Here is a 26,943-nt window from a genome sequence, read left to right on the forward strand (position 1 = left end):
CAAAGAATGCAGCAAGGTAGTATCAGTACAAACACTATGTACCGGTAAGCATCATAGGTCGACTAAGATTAGTATCATGCATATTTCGTAAAATCAATAAAATAAGACAAGCCAGTCAACAGTCAGGAATATTAATAAATCACAACAAGTTAACCAAGAACAATCACAATCAATCACCAAGATGTCAAGCATCACAATCGCATAAGTCAACATCGGGAACAAATTTACTACAATAATCGCACGCACTGTACATACATGCTAGCTGATGTCTTAGCTTAGTAGTCATGACCTGCAGGGGACCTATGGTGTCCATGTACCACTCGTTCTGGAATACCCCTCGGACACGAGCACAAACCTCCGCTCCGGAACAAATCTCGATCACGGGACATATCAGAGTACCTCTCATTTTTGGAACTATCCTCGGACCATGAGCCCATAATCTAGGTCACATGAGTGCCTTTCCATACCTCTTACAAAACAGTATTTCTTACCTTTCCAATATCAAGAATCAACTTATCATTACATGTCACAATACCTTTGAGAAGATTATATTAGCTTCTCATCATAACACATCCACTGTAGATTTAATCACACAGGAATAATGGCACGGAGCCTACACAATCAATCAATCACATTCACATAGGAATTAACCATATAATACCATGCATGAAAACTAGACATGCTTTCTCCTAAGGGGATCACCAAACATACAATCAACTAACCAAAGTCTAACTTAAGCAAACCGTAACCTACCTCAAAGTAGAGCTGGAACACACAGGTTACTCTGCTACAGCCTTTCCTTCCTCAAAGCTTCAATACATTCACGGTCTAAAAATAGAAGGCTCAATGAGTCACATTGCTCAATTTACAAACACCAAAGCAAGAATGCCCTTCCTTTTCTCCATTCTAAGGGTGGATGATTTTCTAGGTGATAAATAACCTACCAAGGCCCCTAGTATTCATTTACCATCAATTTATACAACATTCTACCAAACATTCCCATTACAAACAGTTTTTTATGGCAAAGACACTATTTTTATGGAACCCTAGGTCTCAAATCACTTAGTTTATGATTCTAAATGTTCACTTTATGACAAATAGCAACTAATTAATCCATTTAAATGATAAATACATGATAATAATCCCCATCCCATCAAGTTTAGAAGGTTTATTGATATTCTAGGGTTTCTACTTCACTTTCACCATTAAAAACCCATGAAGATGATTACCATAATGAAGGAGAAGGGAATGATAGAATGGAATTCAATGAACTTACCTCACAAGGTTATCTTGCCCTAGCTTGAAAATTCTCTCTAGGTGCTTGTTGGGAAGTGTGTTGGTGTTTTGTGAATAGAGAATATAAGACTAAATATAAAAATTACGAGCCACTGTTTTCCGTCGACCGCTATAGCGGTCATCACGCCACTGCAGCGGTCCCAAGGGAAATTCGCTCCCCGCTATGGCAGTCGACTCACCGCTATAGCGGTACCACCATAACGTTCAATCATCCGCCACAGCAGCCACCCGATGAATGGCAGGCCGCTGGAAGCGGTCCACCTACTGCCACAGCGGTATCGCCGCAGCGGTCCGTTTTGGGCAGGGAGCTCGCTTTTTGTCCAGTTTTTCGCCCTATCACCCCACATTTCATCCAAGGCCTCAAAATATAACAAAAATCATGCACACATGCAAAAAGACGCCCTACGAATCCAACCACGGCCTCGGAATCCCCAACGGAGTACTAATTACCCATAACGATCGGAAGGGTCGATACACCAGAAACCAATTAAAACACCATTTGTCCCCAAACGGATAAGGGTGAGAAAACTAGGGAGGAGTTACCTAACTCGGCAAAAAGCTGAGGGTATTTGCTACGCATATAGGACTCTTTCTCCCAAGTAGCTTCTTCCACTGGTCGGTTCTTCCATTGAACTTTCACAGAAGCTATTTCCTTAGACCTCAACTTGAGAACATCCCTATCTAAGATAGCAACGGGCTCTTCCTCATACGATAGATTTTCATCTAACAAAACCGAATCCCAATGGATGATGTAGGAACCATCGCCGTGGTACCTCTTCAACATTGACACATAGAACACCGGATGAACGCCTGATAATCCCGGAGGTAAAGCCAACTTGTAAGCCACTTCTCCCACACGTTTGAGAATCTCAAATGGACCAATGTACCTCGGGCTAAGCTTGCCCTTCTTCCCAAACCTCATCGCACCTTTTATGGGTGAGACCTTCAACAGCAATTGCTCTCCTTCCTCAAACTCAAGATCTCAGACCTTTCGGTCTGCATACTCCTTCTGCCTACTCTGCGCTGCCAGAAGTTTGGCTTGAATCACCTTTACCTTCTATAGGGACTTTCTCAGAAGATCTTTACCCCAAGGCCTCACCTCGAATGCATCAAACCATCCAATCGGAGACCTACACCTCCTTCCATACAATGCCTCAAATGGGGCCATATCAATACTCAAGTGATAGCTATTATTGAGCAAATTCGGCCAAGGGCCAGAACTGATCCCAATGCCCACCGAAATCTATCACATACGCATAAAGCATATCCTCAAGAACCTGAATAGTCCGTTCAGACTGCCCGTCAGTCTGACGATAGAAGGCTGTGCTAAGATCTAACCTCGTACTCAACTCCTCATGCAAACACTCCCAAAACTTGGATGTGAACGTGGTGCCCCTGTCGGATACGATGGAGATAGAAACCCCGTAGAGTCTAAGTACCTCCAGAATGTAAACTTTAGCCAACTTCTCTGCATTATAAGTTATCTTCACCGGAATAAAGTGAGCAGACTTAGTCAACCAGTCAACAATAACCCAGATAGAGTCAAACTTCCCTAGCGTCTTCGGAAGACCCACCACGAAATCCATGGCTATTCTTTCCCACTTCCACCTAGGAATGGGCGTCCCCTGCAACGTACCCCCAGGTTTCTGATGTTCATACTTCACCTGTTGGTAATTTAGACAATGAGCAACGAATTCTACTATATCACGCTTTATCCTAGTCCAGCAGTAATGTTGCCTCAAATCACGATACATCTTAGTGGCAACAGGATGGATAGAATACCTCGAACTATGAGCCTCTGTCAGAATGGTCTTAATCAAGTCGCCCACACGTGGCACACATGCTGGCCCTTTGATCCGCAACACTTCCTCCTCATCAATCATGACCTCTTTCGCCTCACCAAGCAACTCCTTATCACGTATTTTACACAGCTTAGCATCTTCAAATTACTTGGCTTTAATCTACTAAAAAAAGGATGACCGAGCCTCAACACAAGCCAACACCTTGCCTGTGTTGGAAATATCCAGTCTCATAAAACTGTTAGCCAGAGTCTGCACCTCTCTAGCCAATGGACGCTGAGAAGATATCAAACGAGCCAGACTTCCCATACTAGCCGAATTCCTGCTCAATGCGTCCGCTACTACATTAGCCTTACTAGGGTGATACAAAATGGTGATGTCATAGTCTTTCAGCAATTCCATCCATCTCCGCTGTCTAGAGTTCAGATCTTTCTGAGTGAACACATACTGCAAACTGCGATAGTCTGTGTACACCTCACAATGGACACCTTACAAGTAGTGCCTCTAGATTTTCAATGCAAACACCGCTGCTGCCAACTCTAGATCATGGGTGGGATAGCTTTTCTCATACACCTTTAACTGTCGGGAAGTATAAGCAATCACCTTCTTTTCCTGTATCAAAACAGCACCCAAACCAGAACGTGAAACATCACAAGAACAACAAAATCCTTGCCTTCCGCAGGCAATGCTAGAATTAGTGCTATGGTTAACAATATTTTGAGCTTTTGAAAGCTCTCCTCACACTTGTCGGACCACTGAAACGGTATCTCTTTCTGAGTCAAACAGGTCATATGAGAAGCAATAGAGGCAAACCCTTTCACAAACCGACGATAGTAGCTAGCCAGACCCACAAAACTACGGATCTCGATCACTGATGTAGGCCTAGCCCATTCCTTGACTGCCTGAATTTTCTGAGGATCCACCATAATACCCTCTTTCAAAATAACATGCCCCAAAAAAGACACAGAAGACAACCAAAATTCATACTTGGAGAATTTAGCATACAACTCCTTCTCTCGCAATACTTCAAGAGCAATTCTCAATTGTTTCTCATGCTTTTCCTTACTCCTAGAGTACACCAGGATATCAACAATGAATACTATTATGAATGAGTCTAAATACGTCTTAAACACCTTGTTCATCAAATCCATGAACGCAGCTGAGGCATTTGTAAGCCCAAAGGACATAACCAAGACCTCATAATGCCCATACCTGGTCTGAAAAGCGTTTGTAGGAACATCCTCTGCCCGAATCTTCAACTGATGGTATCCTGATCTCAAATCGATTTAGAGAACACAGAAGCTCCCTATAACTGGTCAAACAAGTCATCAATACGGGGAATGATATAGTTGTTTCAGACAGTTACCTTATTCAGCTGACAGTAATCAATGCACATACGCATAGACCCATCCTTCTTCTTAACAAACAACACAGGAGCACCCCACGACGAGGCACTCGGGCGAATAAATCCCTTACTCAGAAGATCTTGCAACTGCTCTTTCAGTTTCCTGAGTTCTGCTGGTGCCATCCTATAAAGTGGGATGGGGGATAGGACGAGTCCCTGGGTCTAAGTCAATCTTGAAGTCAATATCACGATCCGGTGGCATACCAGGCAAGTCCGCGGGGAACACATCCGCAAACTCGTGTACCACTAGGACCGAATCAAGGGATGGAGTATCTGCACTGGTATCACGAATATGTGCCAGATAAGCTAAAAAACCCTTCTCTACTAGTTTCCTAGCACGAACAAAGGATATTACTTTCTTAGGGAGGGGATAAGGTTACCCTTCCACTCCAGTCTAGGTGCCCCGGGCATAGCTAGTGTAATAGTCTTAGAATGGCAATCAAGTATAGCATAATGCGGGGACAACCAACTCATACCTAAAATAACATCGAAGTCCACCATGTCTAAGATCATCAAATCTGCCCAAGTACTATACCCTATAAAAGAAATCGCACACGAAGGGTAGACGCTATCCACTACCACAGAATCCCCAACAGGAGTAGATACAAAAATAGGGGTATCAAGAGTATCACACATCATATCCAGACCCACAACAAAATAGGTATAAATATAGAAAAAAGTAGAACCCGGATCAAACAAAACAGAATCCATACGGTCATAAACAGAGATAGTACCTGTGATAACTGCATCGGAGGCCTCAGTCTCGGGTCTACCTGGGAAAGCGTACAAATAATTGTGCCCTCCTGTCGCTTGTGTACCACCGCGATTACATTACTAGTCTTAGCCCCGCCCTTGCCGGGCTGCTGTCTGCCTCTACCTGCCTGAGGACCGCCTCGGTTAGGCTGGGCACCACCCCTACCTGCGGTGTGGCCGCCCCGCTCTGCCAATGCGCGATCCTTACCCCCTCGATCTGGTGCAAATGGAGCTCGGGAAGTCTGATGCTGAGTCCGCTGCCCACTCTGTCTACGTCTGGGGCAATACCTCTTAATATGCCCTATCTCACCACACTCGAAGCAAGCACGGTCCAGCGTAGGCTGCTGAACAGAAGCTGATGAAGCAGTGCTGCCTCCATGCTAACCGGAAGCCTGGTAATTTGCCCATGATGGGCCAGCTGACACCTGCATCGCGGACTAAACCGGATGCCTTGAATATACCTGGGAACTCTAACCCCTCGAGAAGGAGTTACTGAACATCCCACCCTTACGGGCCTTCTTCTCAACTTGCCTTGTATAGCTCTCATGCCTAATCCCCTCAATCATACGGATATGCTCCACCATCTCCTGAAATGAAGCCCCAGTGGCTACAAGCTGAAGAGCCGATAACTGCAGTCTGGTGTTCAAACCCTTCATGAACCTCCGTATCCTCTCCCCTTCAGTGGGCAGCAACTGAAGAGCATAATAAGAAAGGGAGTGGAAACGGGACCCTTACACAGCAACAGATGAGTTTCCTTGACCAATAGTAGCGAACTCATCCTTCTTTTGGTCCCTCAGAGTACGCGGAACGTACTTGTCCAGAAACACAGAGTAGAACTGAACCCAAGTCAACGGAGGAGACCTAGCTGGCCTACACTCCACATAAGCCCTCCACCAAAGCTTGGCATCACCCAAAAACTAGAAGGTCATAAACTCTACCCCGTATTTATCCACGACCCCCATCTTATGGAGCCTCTCATGACAGTTGATGGTCCTCTCATGATAATTGATGGTGAATTCATATGCGTCCTCCGACTCAGTACCATAAAACACAGGAGGTTTCATTTTAGTAAACCTCCAAAACAGATCATGTTCTTCACCAGTCATCACTGGCCCTACAACTAGCCTCGAGAAGGCCTCAAAGCCTGAAACCTCATCCAAGCGAGGTGCCACCGCCGGGCCGCACGTCGAACTCCCGGAGCTCGTGCTCTATATCTGGATCTAAGGTCGCTACCCCTGCGCCTCTACCTGCTGGACCCACTAGTATAGCTCCTGCCTGTGCTAACCCATGCAACCAATTCAGCACTTGTGTCATCGCGTCTGGTATACCCTGAGCAGCTGCAGCTACTAGTGGAGCTGGTACTGTTGCTGGCTGGGCTGGTAAGGCTGTAACTCCCGCTGCCTCGTTAGGAACCACTGAAGGCACGGCTTCAACCACTGGGACGCCACCCCCAGCTGGGGCCGCCCTCCCCGCCCGCTCTTCCGCCTCACCTCTACCCCCTAGCCGGCCGCGCGCGTGTTCTCGCCATCTGCGAGAGAATGAAGGATAGTCAGATACCAATTGGAATCAAGTAGCACGAAAGAAGAAAGAAAAGGGAGTTTTCCTAGTGTCCGGCAGCCTCTCGAAGATAAGTACAGATGTCTCCATACCGATCTAAAAGACTGCTAAATATGTCCTTGTACGATGAGATCGACGTACCTAAAGCTCTGATACCAACTGTCATGACCCAAACTGCAGGTCGTGCGGGCACCTACTATATTACTAACCTAGTAGGCGAACCCTTACCGATCAAACCTAACCCTTAAAACATATGATAACCATCTTTAAGAATTACAGAATTTAAAATAGACACTTCTTACAGACTCGCTTCAAATACAACAAAATCCAAAAGCATCCACCGGGATCTAGTCTAGACAGGTACAAGAGCTCCTAAAATACAAAAAGATAAAATAAATGACACAGCCTTTGCAGGGAGTGAGATAGGCGAAACTGTAGGAGGATATCTGATAGGTCTACGTGATGAAACTTCAGCTAAAACCTGCAACACATCTACGCCCAAAAAGGGCGTAGCAAGAATAGTACCAGTATGTGTGGTGTATTTTATAACTTTATCTCCATAAACAAACCTAAATCAATATCACTAAAGGAAGATTCATACCTTTCCTCCGCTAGAACCACAATATCTTCACTTTCCACCTTGATTTCAAGCCAAAACTCGCCGTAATACGATTTTATAACCGTAAATATCCGCTGTCGGAACCTAAATCCAAAGATAAAACTGGATTTGGGCTAAAATTTTGTGTTTGAGAGTTGGGGGAAAGTTTCCAAAATTTTTGGGGATTTTTTTGAGTGTTTGGATGAAGAACGGAGGGCAATCCCCCCTTAAATAGAGTTTCAGAATCTTCCCAAACCGATTTAAAATTTGCTCAGCGCATTCGCGCAGGCTTATTTGACTGCCTGTGCGTTTGTTCAGTAAAAAGGTCATAACTCTTGATTCCGATATTTTATGAGGACCCACGACCTATGGTTGAAAATCTATTTCAATTATCTACAACTTTCATTTTTGGTGTGTTTCCATTCCAAACTTATAATGGCGTTTTGGCCTCTTCAAGTCAGATCATCCGAAAACGTATCCTTAAATCATCCTTTTGGAGGGCTTATGCCTATATTTGGCTTAAGGGTCCTTCTTAAGACTTGCTCAAATTCCCATGTACTACTCATATAACTTTTCATATGTCCTTTATAAAATCCTGGCATGTGGACTCCACCTTAACTTACGGTTACGAGGGCTATTCATCAAGTAATGTATTAATTGATTTACACCATACGGTCTCCAAATGTCATATATATGTTATTCTTATACTCGTATAATATAATCTTCATCCCTAATCCTTGTATAACTTTACTCTCCCTTGAGCTCATACTAAACCGTCTACAGTCTTGGTAACGCGAAATTTTTCGAGGTGTAATAAATTGTAAAGCTCATATGCTCCTAATTTCCCTTGGGCTATTCTGGTTTCTCATATTCTTTTTTAGTACGTCTAAATTTGTAGGTCTTCCTAGCATATCTTTCTATGTCCTAACTGTGAGCCCTGGCGATATAACTTTACTTGAAAATCTTTACTCATACTTGTACCCTGTCTCTTTGTCTAAAATAATCAACCTCGCATCTTTTACTTTCTTGTAGCAACCGAATCGATCCTTGCATTATTTTATCTTCACTTGTACACCTACTATCTTTTCTCATTCCACATAACCCGACATCGCACCTAATTTCTCTATCGTCAATAACCTTCACAACACCCGTCTGAAAAAAAATTGAGGTAAAGCCTTCTTATAAGGATTAGCTAGAAATACACCACATATTCCTAAGGTTGATACAATCCCTACTTCCTTCGTCGGCAAAGCAACATCACATTTAGAAGTTATATAAGCAATCCAGAAGACAATCATAATTACATTCCAACTTACCTAACCATTTCTCGTTCTTGAGTTCAAGGTCATCATTAATACCCGAAGTAACTCGGCCATAATAATTCTCAGAATAATACCTACTATCAAATACTCAGAATCCCCTTGAAGTCGAATGACTAGCGACTTTTAAATCCCAATGTAAACCCACATAATATAGGAAAGTTCGATAAAACGAGTCTGAGTGTCTGTCATCAACCCGTCCTATATATATATATATATATATATAAATTTCTAGAGTAAAACTTTCGCCTACTCGTTAACTTTCTTTCCCTTATCAATATCTCTTCGTTATCTCTTACTTACCAATCTATGAATCGTAATACTGCATTTGAATTCTTAGTGTCAAATTTCCTTATATCTTCAATGAATCTCAATTATCCAAAATCTCAAGTACACTCATTCCAACTCCTTTAATTACTAATCATTTTTTTTCTTTTTTCCCCCTCCAGGGTTCTTTCCTTAAATTAAAATCATTCTAAAACTTCTCTTTGAAAGCATCTTATAATGGTTCATTCAATCATGACTTACCAAACATCCGATTGTCACATTTTCCCTTCATTCTTTCTTCATAGCATAGACATTCAAACAATTCAATTTGTAAAAATTTCGGTAAAGTTTCCTCTATACTTCTTAATGCCTCATTCCCACACACAGCCCAGAAAACACATCTAATGCCTCACAGGGCGATCATCAATACCCGTAACATCTAGTTCAAGTTCTTATATCAAAGTCTATCACTATCAATAAGGCAGGAAACATACCTTTCGGAGTATCAACTTCAATTCCCATCAATTACCCCATAGCGGCATAATCAACTGGTTATCCGCAATCAAAACATTTAGGGTTAGAATCAGGGGCATCACATCCTATAATTTAGCTCTACGGCACGATCTAAGATGAGAAATAAAGGTCAATCATTCCTAAATGCCATGCAGCCTCTTGTTTATAAGTGTGGCGCGCTTCATACCCATAAACAAGACTCTACTAGACACGGCTCGTAGACACTCCCTGGGACGAACTGCTCTGATACCATTTTTGTCACGACCCAACTAGAGGGCCATGACGGGCACCCAAAGCTAACACACCGAGCACCTCTAAACATACATCTCATAATCATTTCTGAGTGGACCATAAAGATAGCTCATGGATATCATAATCTGTAAGGACATATATCATAACATAACGACACATCTCTATATAATCTTCAACAATTATGTCCATCATCACCAACCGACAAGGCTACTAAAATGTTACACAACGATATGAACCGGTAGGGTTAGGAAACATTTAACTGTACACACATGTCTACGAGCCTCTACATAGAATACAAGTGACTGTAAAGACCAATACTAATAGACTACTGCTTCGAAGTAAGTGGAGTGCTCTTGAGAATCCGCTGATAAAGTACCTATGGATTTGATCCGTCTCCCTGTCAATCTGCGGGCATGAACGTAACATCTACAAGAAAGGACGTCAGTATGAACAGTGTACTGAGTCTCGTACTGACTATGTAAGGCATGAATAATAACATAAACAAGAATAATGAAGCATGAGATAAAGAGATAACGTGTATATCTGATTGCCTTTTAACCTGTATATTTGATTGCCTCTTAAGGCGGATACTATCCATGCTAACTTTAACTTTTTAAAATCAACATTATGAATGTATATATATATATATATATATATATATATATATATATATATATATGTGTGTGTGTGTGTGTGTGTGTGTGTGTGTGTAGGCACGTGTGTTATCATCATTACCCCGCGTCCGGGGTAATCATCTCACGCCGCCCACCGGTAGTGTCTGCTCGTGCCATATAGACACGGTGTTATTATCATTGTCCATAAGCAGCCCACTATGCCCATCGTAGTGGTGTCTGCCTGGCCAATTAGGCCCGGTGTAATCATACATATACATATACATAAAGCATGCATGAGAGCCCAAATAAAAGCCAAAACTCTATCGGAGTGACGTAAGGTCGGTAGCTTCCAATTATATTAAGGAACAATCATTATCGCTATATCTTACCTTGAAGGAACAAGTAACATAAGGTGAGATTAACAACAATGAGTAAAATCAAAGTGATCATGAAATAAACTCATCAATCTCATAATAGCATCAAAACCATAAGCTTTGGAATATCCAAAAATGGAATCATCATCGTCATCATCATTATCATCATGGAACATACTTATCTTTAGCATCATAAGAAACTCTAAGAATCATGAACTTCTAACTTTTGGGAATAAGAATGTTATGGAAAATATATATATGTTCATAAGAAAGGAATCATGCCTTTGGAAAGAAAGGGACCAGCCTTAACATACCTTTTCGATCTCCTACTACTTAACGCTCATCCTTCCAAGCTCGTAAATCTACATTCAAGAAAATTTATACTATTATTAGGATTATCATCATATGCTTGTCTTAAGCCCCCAAATTAATTCTTAAAATCTGTCGAAATTCGGGTAGCATCTCCGCTGTTTATATCCCAAGCCCGAAATCACAATACCAACAAAACAACAACAATAGCAATACTAATATCAATAACATCATCATCAACACCAATATACTCTATGAAACATCCCACACGATGTTTTTCCCCAATTTCTCAACCAACCATAACAATATCCACAATACCATAACCAAAGAATTATGTTCAATTTAATCCCAAATTAATCCAAAATCTCCTTTCAAATTCATCCCATAGTCATCATCTTCAATTCAATACTTTGTGACTTCTCCACTTTGATTCTTTTCTTTTATAGGAATTGCTAAACCTTCAAATCAACTTAATCATGAGAAATAGGATGGAGAACATAACTTACACTAGCAGAACTTCACCCCACTCAACTTCTTCCAAGATCAAATTCATCACAACATTAAGTAGAGACAAGAACAATCCTTCTCCATGAATTAGCTTGGCGTTTTGGAGTTTGATCCTGTTAGGTGATGGTATAGAATGTTTTGGAATGGTGGAGAACCTTCAAGAATTGTTTTGGAATGGTGGAGAACCTTCAAGAACACCCTTATAATTGAGAGAGAAGTATGGGAGATTCTAGAGAGGCGTGGAGGTGTTAGGAGATTTCTAGAGGGTTGTGGAGTTGAAGAAAAATGAATAAAATGAAGTGTAGAGGCCCTTTTATAGGTGCCAAACTCGGATTGGGCTGGTTACCACATAAGTGGGCTTTTAAGTGAACTTTCCGGATTTTCCGCCCAAGTTCGGATTCCTCTGGCTGTCCATTTTAAAACGCCCATAATTCTCTACTCCAATGTCGTATTGACGAACTATTTATTGTGTTGGAAACTAGACTCGCTGAACTTCATTTTAGGCTTTTGAAACATTTTAAAACTCTTGATATACCCAGAGATGTACCCCTCTAAAGTTGATCCAAAATTCTGCCAACTTTTTTTTCAAATTTTCGACAAACTTATTTTCTTTGATTTGCTTGATCCCGGAATCTTCCGAAACTCACCATACATGATATTTATTATTAATCATACTTGATAATGGTTATGTCCTTTGGTTCTAAGGTTGTCCTTCCCGGTTATGACTTACGAGATCGTAATTCATCCTTTACTTTATTGTTACGTACTTCCCATGGCTTGTACCTTTCAAAACTTCATGGGACGTCTCCGATGCTCCATTAATACGGTGAAGTACGTGGCATGCCCATGCTCTGAAAGTGCGAGGTGTAACATACTTCACCAAAGCTGTTAAATGCCACCAAATCCTTTTCACACCGGGGGGGGGGGGGGGGGGGGGGATTCTTCCCTCTTTATTTATCAGGACAGGCAACATTCAAAATAAAGAAACTTCCTCCTTATTTTTTTTACAAGCCTCAACTAATCTAAATACTTCCCCTTAAGGCATGATGAGGTAGGCACAATAGATAGGGTGATCCAGTTTTAGGTTCAGCAGTTTCAACAATGTGGCCAAGTAATCCATGAGTGTAGAAGATAAGAGACTACACCCCATAACTTGAGAGGGAGGCCATGATAGCCTGTTATTGGGAGGAAAGGTACTATGGGTCAAGGAATGACCCCCTCACGAAGATGTTATACTCCGAAAGAACTGGCTCAAAACACTGCAAGAAAGGAAATCACCTAGAAAAGAGTAATCACTAAAGGTGAAGCTGAAGATCGTATGCAACCAATGATTATTCAATTGTTGAACATCTGAAGAAAACACCGGCGCAGATATTAGTGTTAGCATTATTAGTTAGCTCGCCACCACACAGGCAGGCTCTCATAAAAGTATTGGATGATACACACGTGCCAGCAGGCACGAGCAGTGTAGATCTGGCCGGGCTAGTAGCTCATGTCATCGGAGAACACAAAATCTACTTCTCCAAAGAACAATTGCCGGCTGAAGGAACCACCCATAACAGGGCTCTCTATATCACTCTGGAATGTCATAACTAAGTGATAGAAAAAGTACTCGAGGATAATGGGGCGGGGCTCAACATCGGCCCTTTAACCGCACTGATATAACTTGGCTATGAAGTTGGCAAGGTTCGCCAGAGCAGGATGAACGTCAGGGCATTTGTGGGTCCCAAAGTGACTTTTTAGGAGAGGTGGACCTGCACATCCAAATAGGACCTGCCTTCTTCACAACAGAGTTCCAAGTCATGGCAATCACCGCCAAATATAACTTGCTCCTGGGAAGACCATGGATACACTCTGCTAGTGCCGTAACATCAACGCTGCACCAGGCAATGAAGTTTGAGTGGCAATGTCGAGAGATTGTGATCACAAATTTTGAAAAAAGATAAATGTGAAGTATCCTTACAATATCATACCAGTGATCGAAGAAAATCCAAACAGATCAGACTTCCACATGGTAGAATACATTGAGGCAACCCATGCTAAGGAAAAGGGTGACAAGCCAATGCCCGCAATCTACAAAATAATTGCCTCCACGATGCTGAGGAATGGTTTTGAATCAGGGAAAGGCCTGGGAAAAGATTTGGAGGGCATAACAGAGCCTGTACCGATCCCAAAAGAAAATTACCACTTCGGCCTGGGGTATACTCCTAGCGAGGACGAGCTCACAAGAGCCACAAAAAGGGAACCGAGAAGGGAGGATTTTCCTCAACCGATTTTGGGGTTATATCAGTCATTTCCCAATCGGATGCCAATATAGAAATATGGTGAAGCTGACGAGGGCTTGGAGCTGTTGTTCCGAGAGGAAGGATACTGTGCAATCATCGAAGAATGGGAGGAGATACCTACCATACATATCCTGAGGACAGGAGAATGTTTGGACAACTGGACATCCACTCCCCTCTTGGCTCCTCGGTAGAGAGATGGGTTTTCTTTTAAATCCCTTTGCAAAAACGGTGACATCGGTCGAGGCCCAAATGATCGCCCTTTTTCAAAATTTACCTCGTGATGTTTAAAAAAATGGGAATGGTCTGATGTTGTTCCGAACTAGGACCATAGTTTGTAACCAATTACTTTCGAATCAATGAAAGCCCCGATTTATGCACAAATATTAATAACCATAAAACATTCTTTATAACCGTGCATAATGAACAATAATAAAAACCAAACTTTACTTTGCCTCGCTTTTTCAGTAATAACAATAATAAAACAACCGAAAATGTCATGACATGTCATGACATGTCATGAAACAAATGAGGAGAATCACAAACAAGAGTACGGGGAATACAACAAGGAGACGATGATGCCAGGAGGCCTAGTAGAAGAATTGGAAGAATTGGAAGATAAGAAAACACCAAGCATGGATGAAACTGAGGTAATCAACCTCGGTGACAAAGAGAATGTTAAAGAGACATGAATTAGTGTGCATTTGGAAGCGCTACAGAAAGAAGAACTCATAGCTCTATTGAGGGAATATATGGATGTCTTCGCCTGGTCATATGCCGACATGCTAGGATTGAGCACTTAGATAGTGGCTCGCATATTACTTATCAAATAAGGTTTTGCTTTGGTCAAGAAAAAGACCCAAACATTTAAACCGGACATGGGTATCAAGAAAAAGGATGAAGTAGAAAAATAGACTGAATCTGGAATAATGGAGGTGACGTCCTACCCAACTTGGTTGGCCAACATAGTGCCAGTGCCCATGAAAGATGGGAAAATCCGAATATGTGTGGACTATCGGGACATTAACTGGGCCAGTCCAAAAGATAACTTTCCCCTTCCAAACATCCACATTCTCATCGATAACTGTGCCAAGCATAAACTGTAGTCGTGGGTGGATTGTTTCGACGGGTACCATCAAATACTCATGAGCGAAGAAGAGGCTGAAAACCCAGCTTTCATCACTCTTTGGGGAGTCTACCATTACAGGGTAATGCCATTCGGTCTCAAAAATGTCGGCGCCACATACATGAGAGCAATGACTACCCTGTTCCATAATATGATGCATCGAGAGATCAAAGTCTACGAGTATGATGTTATCATAAAGTCGAGAGAAAGTTTAGAGCATACCATGCACCTGCGTAAGTTCTTCGAATGACTTCGCAAGTTTAATCTAAAATTAAACCCGACGGAGTGCACATTTGGAGTGCCAGCAGGTAAACTTTTAAGGTTCGTGGTCAGCCGAAAAGGCATTGAACTAGACCCTATGAAAATCAGAGAAATCCAAGAACTGACGCCTCCCAAAACCAACAGAGAAGTCATGAGTTTCTTGGGAAGGCTGAATTACATCGGGCGATCCATAGCCCAGTCAACTGTGATTGTGGAACCAATCCTCAAACTACTGAAGAAAGACGCTCCCACAAAGTGGACGAAGGAATGAAAAGAGACGTTCGACAAAATCAAGAAATTCCTTTTTAATCCTTCTGTCTTAGTTCCACCCAGGCCAGGGAGCCCACTGCTGCTGTACCTGTCAGTATCAGAGAACGCTTTCGGGTGTATGCTCGTCCAACATGACGAAGAAGCCAAGAAGGAACATTCCATTTATTATTAGAGCAAGAATTTCACATCCTGCGAATCGAGATACACACTCGTAGAGAAAATATGTTGCGCCCTGACGTGGATCGCCTAAAAAATAAGGCGTTACTTGTCAGTGTTTACCACTCACCTCATCTCTAGAATGGATCCATTAAGGTATATCTTTCAAAAATCGATGCCCGTTGGAAAGTTAGCCAAATGGTAGATGCTACTAAGTGAATTCGACATTGTGTACGTAGCACAGAAGGCAGTTAAAGGACAGGCACTGGCCGACCTGCTGGCAGAAAGTCCTGTCCATGATGAACTCAAACCATTATGGACTTTCTTCCCAGTAGAGGAAGTAATGGCTATGGAAGAAGAGGCGGCCGAGCCGTACTTTGGATGGAGATTGCTCTTCGTCGGAGCAGTCAATTATAAAGTTTCTGGCATCAGAGCGGTGTTGAAATAAAAAATAGGACAACACTGTCCGATGGCTGCAAAACTCAACTTGAGATGTACCAACAACACGGCCGAGTACGAAGCATGTAGTCTCGGCTTCAGAATGACATTGGTCATGAACATACAAGAGTTGTTGGTAACCGGAGATTCCAACTTGCTTATCAATCAAGTGAAAGGAAATTGGGTGACCAAGAATGGCAAGATACTACCGTATGTGAATCTAGTACAGGGACTGTGCAGGAGATTTAAGCACATCGACTTTAAGCATACCCCAAGGGCTCAGAACGAGTTTACTGATGCCTTGGCTACAATAGCCTCTATGATTCAGCAACCCAAGAGTACTCACATTGATCCGCTGAAGATCACTCTGAAGGAAGAACAGGCTCACTGCGCCCACATCGAGGCCGAGCCAGATGGCAAACCATGCTACGCCGACATCAAGGTATATCTAGAAAAAGGAGAGTACCCTCCAGAAAGCTCAGGAAATCAAAAGAAAACTTTCAGGAGATTAGCCAATAGATTCTTCCTGAACAAAGAAGTGTTATACAACAGACAACCCGACCTTGGGTTACTCAGATGTGTGGACGCGAGGAGCCACAAGATTGCTAAAAGAGGTACCCGCAAGGACCTACGGACCTTACATGAATGGATTCATCCTGGCCAAGAAGATCTTGAGGACAGGGTACTACTGGATGACCATGCAGCAAGATTGCTGCAAATTTGTATAAAAATGCCATTAATGCCAAATTCACAGAAACCTGATCAGGGTCCCTCCCACAGAGCTGCATACCATGAGTTCACCCTGGCCGTTCGTGCGGGGATGGACATCACCGAACCAATAGAAATCACTTCATTTTAATCTTCATCGACTACTTCACCAAATGGGTGGAAAAACCTTCTCACAAATTCGTGACCAAAAAGGTCGTGGCTGACTTCATCCAGAACAATCTCATATGCCGCTTCGGTGTGCCCGACTCCATCATTACGGACAACAGAGCCAATCTGAACATCCATCTGATGAAAGACGTTTGCAAGCAGTTCAAAATAACTCACAGGAACTCAATTGCCCATAGGACACAGATGAATGGAGCTGTAGAGGTTGCCAATAAAAATATCAAAAAAATCTTCCAGAAGATGATGGATAACTACAAGAATTGGCATGAGCAGTTTCCCTATGCTTTGTTGGGATACGGAACTACAACTCGGACATCCACCGCAGCTATCCCTCATCTCCTTGTTTATGGTACAGCAGCGGTCATACCCGCAAAAGTAGAAATTCCCTCACTAAGGATTACTCAGGAAGAAAATTAAACGATGCAGAATGGGTTAGAAATCGTTATGAGCAACTAGTCATGATAGATAAAAAGAGAATGGTAGCAGTATGCCAAAGACAACTATACAGACAGAGAATGTCTCGTGCTTTCAACAAGCGGGTCAGAGACCAACTTTTTCAAATTGGACAACTCGTACTCAAGCGAGTCTTCCCTCATCAGGATGAATCCAAAGGCAAATTTGCACCAAATTGGCAAGGACCATACATGGTCCGAAAAGTGCTTTCAGGAGGAGCCGTAGTCCTAGCCGAGATGGATGGACAAGAATGGCCCAAAGCTATGAATGCAGACTCACTCAAGAGATACAACGTCTAAGATTTCAATTGCTTGTAATAACATTATTATTTCCCTGTAATCGTACCTTTTTCTTGTAATCATACTTTTGTACTAGAATAGGAAAAAACAACCATTTATGTAAAATGAACTACGCAATGACCTAACTTCCCTACAGCGGAATACGCAGGCAGTCCGTATCGGACCTGGTCGCATTATTAGTAAAAAACAAAAACTCAATTACTTTATTCCGAACCACGTTCGATCTGATACCTGCTGCGACAGGCTACCTAGATGCTTTCGAGCTCGGTCGTCAAGAAAAAAAAAACCAAGAAACCCTTAGGAAACCTCAGAGACACAAAATTCAAAAGGAAGCAGCAGAGCTAGAGTACAAGAATTGACACAAGAGTCTGCCGACGTCGAGCTTAAACTGGGGCAAAATTCCCGTCGAAACATCCAACAAAGAAACAACAGATCCAGACCTTACAATGCTGCAGAATTTTTTAGGAGACCTGAAAAATTTCTAAACAACGCAAGAATCAAGGGATGTGACACCTGAAACTGGGGCCGAATTTTTGAGAAGGATATCAAAAATTCCACTAGTTCAAGAACACAACTACGGGACTCCCCGTAAGATCGAAAGACCTCGTTCTTAAATACGTGTCATGGCATTTAAAACAAATAAGATTTTCAATCAAAACAACACATATTTTATAACTTTACCTTTAAGATGTTTCAAACAAAAATTAGCATAATTTCACTCTAAAAACTATCTCTTGAAATACTGAGTTCAAGAGGAATGGATTTAGAAAAGCAGCCAAGAGAAGACACCAGACGAAAGGACAACGACACTAATCGACCCCTTAGGAAACTAACTTATTTCTGTGGATGGAGGCTTTTTAAAAATATAAAATAGGAAGACGGATACGTCACCAACCGGTTTGCCCACAATAAAAAAGGAAAAAGAAGACTCAAGCAAACATAATGGCCAAAAGGGGTTAGAACAGAGTGAACAAGAAAAGATATATATCTGACCACGAGGGTCACAAAATATGGACGAAAGACATAGCTAACCGCAAGGTTTACCAAATGTGCAGAAAGAATATATCTGACCACAAAGGTCACACAAAGAATGAGCAAAAATGACGTCTGACCGCAAGGGTCATAAAATGAACAAAGAAGAACATATCTGACCACAAGGGTCAACAAAAAAGAACATATCTGACCACAAGGATCAACAAAGCAGCAAACTATAAAAGACATAACCGACCGCAAGGGTCAGAACAAAGGTCAAAAAGACGTAACTGACCACGAGGGTCATGAAATGAATGGCAAAGATACATCAGACCAAGGGGTCAATAAATGAATGAAAAAGACACATTTGACCATAAGGGTCGCACAATGAACAAACAACAAAGATATACCAAACCACGAGGGTCAACAAGACAAATGAAACAACAAGGTCATATTCATCCAAAAAGGTCATAATAACGAGCGTCAAAATATATTCAACCAAAAGGGTCACTACAAGGATGAAAAGAACATATCTGACCACAAAGGTCACAGCTAATACAACTGACGAAAGAAATATTATCCAACCACAATGGCCATACCTATCATCTGCATGCCGCGAGGGCCATTCATACAAACATTCTTTGCGAGGGCCATTCATACGAACATTCCATTTATACAAACATTTCCATGAGGGCCATTCATATGAACATTGTCGTGAGGGCCATTCATACAAACAGCCGCACAGGCCATTCATACGAATATAGCCGTAAGGGCCATTCAAACAAGAACACAGCCTCAAGGGCCATTCACACAAACATTGCTGCGAGGGACATTACAACAAATGGCGCCACAAAGGCCATCTACACAAACAAGCAACAACCACAAAAGCTATTTATCCAAAAATCATTCTTACACCACGAGGAATATCTGCAATGCCGTCAAACATTCGAAAACAGGTACACAGTTGTTAAAAAGAAACTGGCTTGTTGAACCAGATCCAGACACTTGCGGAGCAAATGTGGAACGTTTTCTTACGCAGCCGGTCAAGATAGGGTGCCCATGAGATTCAAGCTCTCCGACCAGGATTTGGAAGCCATCCGATCTCATACTCAGCCACAATTTTATCTGTTATTTGGTTTCCTTACTATAAACCGCAACCAATCGGATACACACCGAAAAATCTAAAGATATTCCTGTAGAAGGGACATACTCTTCCCCAGTGAGTCGAACTACATGTGATCGGATTTCCAAAAACCAGTGATATGTAGGCGGGCTCAAGATCAAAGAGTCGGTCACATTCTAACAATCATCCGAAGATACTTCGGTCACAACACTGAAGATCTTAAGGCTTTCGTTAAAATCACTTGAAGTCTTAAGTTGAACTAAGAGTGGCTTGAATTCTCGTTCCGCCTGAGATATATAGGAAACTCAGAAGCTAGGGTCTGGCCACATATTGGAAAACTGCATAAAATAAGAGGCAGTATGAGTTGGGTCAGCCAAAAATTAAGGTTAGTCAAATTTCGTTGCTTAGGGATGGTCTTGCTATCCCCAAACACCGAAGGGGTAGTTGTTGACACCTAATTTTTGACCTCCCATAATTTATTTTAATTACCCAGAGTCCTTGGATGATAAAAGGAGTGAAATATGTATTTTTAGAATTCAAAATGATTTTATAATATTAATTAGATAATATTTTACCATTCTTATTTTGGTAAAATAATTTCTATAATATTATAAATCATTTAGAAATTTATTTACATATTTTTACATATTTTGCAACAATTATTAAATATTTCCTACACTGCTGGGCATACTGCCCTTTGTGAAATAGATCACCTCCCAAACTTGAAAACTTTCTTTGAAACTATTTTCCTTCGATTCATTTGACCTTTAACCCTTCCGACACACCGTACTATCATTCTAACCACTTATAAACGTAGGGAAAGCCTTTTCTTCTGCTAACTTATGTTATTTAACATACACGCATTTTAACGTACAAAAACACGAGATGTAACATAGACCTCGACTGAAACTGGTATATCCACTATTTTATTTTTAGATCTTCTTTTGATGTTTTCGGTGAGTTTTCCAGTGACTGTCCATTTAGATTTCAGATTCCACGCCACTTTTATAATCAGATTTCACTATGCCTCTTGGTTTTGATATGGTTAACAGGAATCGAAACTTCAAGCCCAATGATTACTTTTGAACCGTTGATGGGAAGTTCAAACTATTTAACGTGGGATTTCTCTGTTGAGTTGTGGTGCAAGTTTCGAGGTAATCAAGATTACTCAACACAAATGGCTATTGTGGTTGATGAAAAGCCAGAGGCTAGTGAGAATGATAAAATGGCCAAATCACAGAAAGAGAAGGTTGATGCTCAATTATGTAGTCTCCTGTGGCGGTCTATTCATCCTAAGTTAATGTTCTTGTTTCATTGCTTCTAGATGTGATATCTCCGATAACCAACTTAAAGAAACTGAAATTAGATATGTCTACTTATTGGGATAGGTACAGGCAGTCATTGAAGAATTACTAACATTGAAAAACAACGAGAGCAAATACAGATGTTGTTTCTAGTTCTTACACTTACTGAACTTCCTATTTGCTTTGATTCGATGAGTAATCAGATTTTGGTTAGTCCTACGGTTCCTACAATTGATGAACTATTCTCTCGTTTGCTTCGCCTTGCTGCATCTTCTAACCACATAGTGTTCTCATCACCAACCATTTACTCCTCTGTTCTCACATCTCAAACTATATAGAATCAAACATTGCAGTCTATGGATAACCGACCAGGAGGAGGCCGTTCTTCGACGAGAAAGAGGTCGTTCTGGAAGATCTCTAACTAAGTGTAGTGATTATCATAAGTGATTATCATAAGTTTGGACATATTTGTGATGTATGCCATACTCTACATGGTCCATTACCCAGTGATCCTCCATGTAGTTATTGTCATAAGTTTGGACACTCTCATGACGTATTCCATGCTTTGCATGGTTAACCACCCTATAATGCTCATGTTGCTCCGACTGACACTGCAGGAAATTAGAGAGCTTCTTTATCTGAAGGTGAATATAATGAGTTTCTTAATTATAAAGCAAGTCAACAGACATCTCCACAAGTAGCCATAGGTTCTCATCCTAATATTTCTATTGTTGGTACTTCTTTTTGCTTGTGTTTCACAATCTAGTACCCTTGGACTGTGGGTTATGCACTCAAGCGCTTATGATCATATATCTGGTAACAAAATGCTTTTGTCAAATATTGTTGTAACACCTCGTACCTTCAAACTGAGCCTTGTCCATGATTCAAGAGTTAGACAACCAAGATGGGGCGTGTTAGGATTAAAATCCATTTCAGTTCGGCGATCAGTGTTTTACGCCCATTTATATGGACCATAAAAATGGTTTACGGGCCCGTAGATTGTACTGTAAATGGACCCTAGAAAACCAACTTTCTGTTAACGATTTATGGTGGGTTTTATGGACCGTAGATCGTACCATAAAGTTATTTACGAACTGTACATTTGTACCGTAAGAGAGCAGCAAAAATGAAGTGCTAGAACCAATTTACGATCACCTTTTACAGACCATTATGTTTTACGGGCCGTAAAAGTGTACCATAGAAGGCTCGAAGACTGAACAGTATAAATACGTGTTTTTCAGACATTTATGTTATTTTTCATTCTCTTCAAGCCCTAGCACGAAGTTCTTCTCCTCTCATCATTCTCCTACATCAAGGTAAGCCTATTCCAAGTAATTCTACGTGTTTCTAACATTCATATATACAGTTCTAAGTGAAATTCCATCCTACAGACCTAAGGTTTTCCAAGAAAACCCATCTCAAGGTTCAAGTTCAGGCTTTTGGTATTCTTCTTCAAGGTCTAGACTTTATTATGGGTTTTAGAGTGATTAAGGTATGTAGGACCTCTATCTAACTTGTGGGAACTTCAGTGTTCTTCCCCACACCAAATTCGTTCTGTTTTCCATGAATTTCTCATTCTTATGTGTAAGAAACCCTAGTTTTATGAAAAGCTTAAATGTTCTTATAGTCTAAATAATGAAACTTTGTATTTCATTCATGTATATAATTTTGAGCATCATGAACTTATTACGTAATCCATGAACACTCATACCTTGATTTCCAAGAGTTTCAAACATGTACCACAAATAAGTATATGAACTATTATTGTTATATTTCATGAATCCTCCATGAACCTCATATCTCATGAAAATCAAGCTATGTAAACATGTTAGGAATTAAAATATGAATCGTGTTATGAAAATCATGGGCTCAGATGCCATCTATATTCATATTTATATTTTGGGAGTTGCACAGATTATCAAGAAGGTTTAATACCTGAAACTACGCATGGCAGTGTAGGATAAGGATCACTCCGCCTAGTTAGGATGATTCCTTCATGTTATCGATTGTGGGTCATTTTATGAATCCATTCATGTCTCTTATCCCGAAAAGGTACGAGATGGCTTAGCTGATCGGGCAGAGATCAGGCGCCACGTACTCACGTGGTGGTTACATTCCGGTTATAAGACTCTCCCATTTAAAATGTTATACTCATGTTATATTATATTCATGTTCAGCTTACAGATTCAGTTTCAGTTCCTATTATTTCATGTGCCATGTTTATTCATTCAGTTGCTTTACATACAAGTACAATTCCAGTGTACTTACGTCCCTATTTCTCGAGGCCTGCATTTCACGATGCAAATATTGATTTACAGGATGATGGATCTGTTCGCTAGGATTCTCTCGTATTAGCTATTGGTGAGCCCCACTTCATTCGGGTGTTATTTTATTTCATGTTCATGTCATATTAGGTAGTAGAGGTATGCCGGGAGCCTTTTCCTAGTAAAATAATTTAGTATTTAGATTCATGTTCAGAGGTTTCATAGACTGGTCTAGCATGTTATGTCAGATGGTCAGTGTCGTATAGCCAGCGTTGGCCCAGTAATTACCATATTTTTAGGCTAATTCCGCACTTATATTTTGAAACAGTATTTTTTGTAGTATTATGATGTCACATGTTTTATTCAGACTTTTTATGTTTTAACATATATTTCGCGTTAATACATGCCCATGATGATTCAGCAAGCCATGTTATTCATTTGGTCACATGCGATGGGCACCAACCACCGTGATACGCCCAGGCCATGGTTCGGGGTGTGACAAAACTTGATATTAGAGCGCCAAATTCAAATGTCTTACGGAGTCTATGAAACTGCGTCTAGTGGTGTCACTTTTATGTGTGTGTGCACACATATAAACTTACGCATTTCTGAAAATGCCTGCCAAAATAAAGTCAGCTAGAAGCAATAGGGCTACTGCTAATGCTGCTCAGGAGGTGGACTCTTAGTCACAGGGAGTTGCATCGGGATCAGCACCCCCGACTGCACCCCACCTACTAATAGGCTTGCGTAGGTTCGTAATACAGTCCCACCGCTGCCTAATTCCACAAATATGGATGTCAGGGGAGCCATTCAGTTGCTCACCCTGATTATTGCTCCTCAAGCTCAGCGTCAGGGAACGGTACCAAGTGTAGTTGCTAATGAGGGGTCGTCCAGTTCCAGGTGCTATACCCCGTGTTTTCATGCGTTGGAAAGTGTGTGAGTTAAATGACGTTAGTAACATAAAATGAGGTTATCCCCCCAATCTTATAGATGGTTAGAGTGATGGTACAGATGTGTCATAAGGATTAGAAGTTAAACAAATCGAAGAAAATAAGCTTCGTCGTGGATATTAGAGGTTGAACGAATTGAAGGGATTAAGTTTCGTTGATGTTCATAATATTGAACAAGCTATACGGATCGTATGGATTTTTGTTGTACTCATGTATACTAATCAAGAGTTCAGTGTATAAGAGCATGAAGTCCAAAAATAATTTAGGACTTAACAAGTGGATGACGGTGATTGGGAATAATATTTTGTGCGCGGCAAAAGAGGCTATGGATTAGTGTTATATTACATGATCTTGATAATGAGTACATGAAGTGTGTTAAAATAATTTATTATTTAAGTAAATCATGATCAAGAAATAATTATATGACTAATTGGTTAAACATTAGAATAAAGTGGGAGAGCAGAAAATTAATTATGATATTATTGGATGAAGGAATAAATGTTATATTAATAATAACATTTCCATGTGACAAGTGGCAATTTAATGGGTGACTCAGTAGGGAGGTGGCTGGATGTCCTTTTAAGTGTAGAAATGTTATTTTAAGAAAATAAGGATTATTAAGTGGATCCCACTTTCCACTAATGTTGTAATCTTTATTCTACTTGAATTGGAGTACACGTCTCTTGAGATATCTATACATATACCTCTATGTACGCATCAATTACGTTCTGGTTATATAGGGAGGGTGTAAAATTTCTTCCTTCTCGCATTAGTTTAGAGGAAGATTAGAAGTGGGTAGCAACGTGAAAGCTCATGTTACAGCAGCTACGTCACTTGCAATTTCGAGAAAGAAACATACAAGTTTCGTGCACCGCTTCGATCTCATTATAAGTGAACTAGATAAAACAGAATCTTTCAGGTTTATCGCGTTGTTGAATCTGGGCTTTCTTCGAAGGTAAATAAGGTGGAAGAAGATCATTTCCTTATATATAAGGTAAGAACTATTCTCTCCTAGGTTTATTTAAATTCATCCCGGTCATAGCGAAATTGTGAGATGGGAACTACGAAATTAATTGCCGAAAATTGTATAAGTTATTGTTGTTGTTGTGTGGGCTGATTTGAGGTATATTTTTGGGTTGTGTTGTGGCTGGAAATTGTTGGAGTAACTTAAGTATATTGTTGTTGTTGTCATTGATATGTATTTTGAAGGAAATAAAAAATTGGAGAAGTGTGTTTGATAATCGTATCAGGGCTTGTCGCTCGTCGTGAAATGTTTATGACTTGTTGCTGCTACATGGTATCTTGTTATTGATGTATATACTTGCTATATTGTTCTGGTTGTTTTTGTTGATATATGGAGTTTGAGGAAATGAGAAGAACGGGGGAGATGATGCCCATTTTGTTTTAGTATAAGTTAAATTTTTGTTATATGATTAAGAGAATCGTTTGTATAATTAACGATAGTATCATTATTGTTATCATATGGATCGTGGAGCAGATACGAGTTGAGTTCTTGAGCTGTTGAGCTAAGACCAGGTATGGTAAGGCTATCCTCTCTTTCATTTTGGCATGACCTATGGCAGAACGAAGCGTAAACGAATGTTGCTCCAGAATGACTCTACTCTTAGAAGTCTAGGGTGGTCTACTCTTTGTCATTCATATGATTGGGTTTCAAAACATATTGTTCCTTGAGTTCGTAAGTCCCGAAGGGGCATATATAAGGTTCCATATTTCATATATATTTTCTTGATTGATTCTAAGTCTGAAGGGGGCGTATGATAATAATGATGATATACTTAACAAGATAAAAAGGTAAGGACTAGAAAGTCACTCCGAAGGGAGTTCCGAATTTTATAAGCTTTGGCATGCATTATATATATATATATATATATATATATACACACACACACACACACACACACACACACACACTAGTGCATCATTATTTTTGGGAAAAGGGAAGGGCTATGGCGTTATATTCGCAAACCACCTGATCAGCTGGTGTACGATGATTATGATGCCCAAAGGGGCCAATAAGATATGATGCCTGACGGGGCAGCGAATGGGTGAAGGTATATATGCATATATGATATACATGTTTTCAAGTGATTATCATGCATACCCATGGCTCTTAGTGATAGGTTACAGTTCAGGTTGATTCTCGTATCCCTTCTGATTCATATCGTATTTATTATGTCTTCCCTTACATATTCAGTACATTTTCCGTACTGACACACCTTTGCCTGGGGTTGCTGCATTCATGCCATGCAGGTTCGGATAGACAGGTTGGCGGTCCAGATTCTTAGGGTTCTGTGCAACGGCTGTTAGTGCACTCCATTGTCTCGGAGTTGCAATCTAGTATTTTGGTACGATATTTTGCATATATTCATGGGTACGGCGGGTCCTGTCCCGTCCTTTATACAGTTGTATTCCATCAGAGGTTTGTGGACACGCCGGTTATAGTGGGGCGTTATGTGGCCTAGTCAGCCTCTATTTTTGATGTACAGTTATATATGGCAGCCTTGTCGGCTTACACGGTCATTCAGCGTGCACATGTGTATATATATTGTAGCGGGCATTGAGAATTT

At 40.9% G+C, this 26,943-nt stretch overlaps 1 pseudogene; it reads right to left on the reverse strand.

Moving 5' to 3' along the window:
- Positions 1 to 787: 787 nt before the first annotated feature.
- Positions 788 to 15,793, reverse strand: LOC132044397 (uncharacterized; annotated as a pseudogene).
- Between the last annotated feature and the right edge of the window lie 11,150 nt (positions 15,794 to 26,943).

The sequence above is a fragment of the Lycium ferocissimum genome, unplaced genomic scaffold (genome assembly GCF_029784015.1).
Source record: "Lycium ferocissimum isolate CSIRO_LF1 unplaced genomic scaffold, AGI_CSIRO_Lferr_CH_V1 ctg4428, whole genome shotgun sequence".
Classification (NCBI taxonomy): Eukaryota; Viridiplantae; Streptophyta; class Magnoliopsida; order Solanales; family Solanaceae; genus Lycium; species Lycium ferocissimum.